This window comes from Ciona intestinalis, chromosome 10 (assembly GCF_000224145.3).
Source record: "Ciona intestinalis chromosome 10, KH, whole genome shotgun sequence".
Taxonomy (NCBI): domain Eukaryota; kingdom Metazoa; phylum Chordata; class Ascidiacea; order Phlebobranchia; family Cionidae; genus Ciona; species Ciona intestinalis.
In genome coordinates, this window is record NC_020175.2 from 4089704 (window position 1) to 4093220 (window position 3517).

General features: G+C 30.3%; 1 long non-coding RNA gene across 1 annotated transcript; it reads right to left on the reverse strand.

The window, feature by feature from the left end:
- Window positions 1–919: 919 nt before the first annotated feature.
- LOC108949840 lies at window positions 920–3407 on the reverse strand. The gene is made up of 4 exons (XR_001974912.2): window positions 3274–3407; window positions 2533–2663; window positions 2055–2163; window positions 920–1629 (listed from the first exon to the last, which is right to left on the reverse strand). It is a non-coding gene; the product is annotated as an uncharacterized LOC108949840 (long non-coding RNA).
- Window positions 3408–3517: the final 110 nt, after the last annotated feature.

The window sequence follows — 3517 nt, forward strand, 5'->3', positions numbered from 1 at the left end:
CCCACCCCACTATATGTGTAGAAAAATAACTGAAACGAAAATGCGTTTCCAAAACCGTTTAAATTGAAATGTAAAATTTTAAATCTAGCCTCAATTTTAGCGTTTGCTTTGTGTTTCTATATAGTCTTGGTGAATAATTAGCCAAACACTAATATAGTAGGGTGGGGGAAGATGGGACACCTTCAGCACTGAATATCCAAATATCTTGATCGTGTTTTAACAATTACCAACAGTCTGTTCGGATATGGTTTTAGAAATATTTAATTTTTTATTGTTTACTACCAAATGGGACGAGAAAATAGAATGATAAGGTGTCCCATCTCCCCCCACCCTGCTATACAACCTCGTCTGGCCTCTCAATCCATATAATTATATTTAGACTGTGGTGGAACGAAATTATGTTTCTTATTCCGCATCAAGTGTCAACTTTCGAATATTTGGAAAAAATTAAAATTGTAAATATATTTGTTAATAAAGAAATCGATTTGGTTGTTAAATATATTTGAGGTACTTTGATACAGAACAAATAGTGTTGTAGCTTAATGTACGTTTACAGAACCTATATACCAAACTTAGCATAGTAGAATATGGATACCAATACCACATAATATTCATTATTTTCAAATTGTGTTTTTTTACAATTACCAATTCGCATTTTTCGAGTGGAGAGGATAGGTAATTTTTTATCAAATAGACAACAAACGAGAATAAAAATCCCCAAAGTGGACAAAACGTAAACAAAAAACAAGATGGATACCGCTGGTATATAATACCTCTTGTTAGATTATATAAAAACATATACAAAAAATGGACAAAAAATATACAAAAATGGAGTTGCACCCAACAAAACTACCTTAAACTGTCTTAAAACACTTTTAATAGCTTTTTTTTCTGTTATTTTTTTCCAGTAATAGGACCCTTTTATGAAATTTTAATTTATTGAAGAAATCGTTCGTGATGTGCAAAGTAAACTACAGTGACATCTATTCTACAACACATAGCATGATTTAAGAGCTTCGATTGCAAATAAAAACAATAAAATATTTACAAATTGTTGAAAAACTATCATAAGTTGCTTATTGTAATTTGTGGAAGAGCATAAATTACGCAATTTTTTAACATTTTGATGACATTACAAATTATATAGAAATTATTACCATACGCATTGCACCATTAAAAAGTTAAATGTGCAGTGTAAATTACAACAGTATGAATGAATGCAAGATATTTATCCTTGTATGGTGGGGCAATGACAGTTGTTATCGCACGTGTTCCGTTTCACACACTTCGTGCCTGCTTATGTGTTACCACATGTGTAACTTTGTGGGTAATAATAATTTTTTTTTTTGAATTAGTGACAATTTAGTCAACACAGTTAGTGACCAAAATATAGCGGAGAAAATTAAAATAAAATAACATTAAAGTGTTATAAAATGTGTGATTCTATTGAGAAATGTACAGTTTACAATTTTACATGGACATACAATTTACAAAATGTTTTGAAAATATCAATTTTTGAGAGATTTTAGTTTTATTAAATGTTTATTGGGTGAATGTTTCTCCTTCAGATGAGGAACTGCTAGCAGGACGAACTGGATTTTTCTGGATGAAACCCGAATCTGGTTTATTCTGTAAAAAAAAATGAATAAAAATTGAGAAAATATGTTTTTTTGCCAAGTTTTTGGACAACCCAATTTTTAAAAATATCGCACAAACTAGTTTATTTATGCAACTGAACTAACTAATTTTCATTGTTAAAAAAATTAAAAATCTAAAACACATTTATATAATATGGATCAACCGTTCATTTAAAAGTGAGGTCCCATGATATGTTATACCAGGTGACACAAGTTAGGCTGTTTACCATTAATACAGAATATTTTAAAAACCTTATTTCTTGCAATAAAAAAAATAGTTCTAAATTATCACTTATAGCATAAAAATGAATGAATAAACGACTATTTTAAAAGTTTATAATATTTGGGCTACAGTTTGGCGATTACACAAGAGAAACTATTGAAGTTTTGGTACAGGATATTTCAATAGGTTATTACCTGCAAGTTATCTAAAGCTTGCGCTGTTAAATTCCATGTTTGCCGATCACTTGAAGCGTTTTGTAAATATGAAATGAAATCCTGGAAATCTTCATTGTTCAGTTTAGACCTGAAAGAATATTTTGTGTTTAGAAGATTTTTTTATTTATTTAGATGGCTTAGTCGGCTAGGTGCTGCCACCATTAGTAGCATGTTTTTTGAAGGTGAACATTTTTTCATCAATGCAAACAAAAATTAAAAAAAAATTCTTCAAATAACGTGGTTTGCACTATTGTTTTTGAAGAGACAAATCAAAATTATGTTATAGTAGGAGGAGGGAAGATGGGACACAATTTTATTCTATTTTCTCGTTTAATTTGGTAGCAACTGTAGCCTCACTACTCCTATAGAACGTTGGTAATTGTTTAAAACACGATCAAAATAATTGAATATTATGTGCTGAAGTTGTCCTATCCTACCCCACAGTACTATATGTTACCTTAAAGAGATAGGTTCTGTGATTCTGAGAGCAATTGTAGCAATCACTCTTATAATGTTGGCATCATTTGAATGAACAAAATAGAGCAAGTTGTCAGTAAGGTCTTCAACAGAACATAACTTCTCACAATCCTGTAATTTAGAGTTAAAGTTAAAATTACATCAACAAGCATTATATAAACTATTGGTAGTGGAAATATTGAAATTATAATTCTGCTCTACAGAAAATTAGGGTACTGTAATATAAACTATACATTAAAAAAATGCAAAATGAGTTGTTTTAAAATTTGAAAAATATTATTTTAGAAATAATTACAGTGTTTTTGTTGCCTCTAAGCTAAGGCACAAAATTCGACGCCATTTTATTAGATTGTACAAAAAAAAAACAGAAAAAAATGGTAAAACACCTACATTGATATCAGTTATGTTGGTTCAACACTGTTTGTGTGTGACTCTAATACTACTCAATACACTTATCTTAAAAATTAATTGACTTCACATATGATTCTTACAGCGTAACTGTAACAAATTTCATGAATCTAACGTTGATCTGGTGCTCGTATAGCAGAACGATTCTTGTGTAAAGAAATACAGTAAGAATACAGTGCTACGAAATACGTCGGACAAAACTCAAGTCCAGCAAATTGTAAAACACAAGAGATATATATTTCCCCAAAATGGCACAGTGTTGATAGTGTTGACATTTTCATTATTTTTTAGTCGGAAACACTGCAGTACCAACCTCAGGGGAGTGAGTCCAGTTAAGAAGAAGTTGAGAAGCAAGAAGTTGGATTTTGTTCTCGTTGATTCTCGAGGGAAGAACTAGCAAATATTCAAGAAGATTTTCCTGGGGGGAGAAATTAAATCATACATTGATAAAGAAAATCAAATTTAAGCAGATATTTTTCTGGAAGTTTTATGGGGTATGAATTTAAAATTGATAAGGGTGTTCGCAATGGAATGTTCATAAATTCTTATCTAAAATA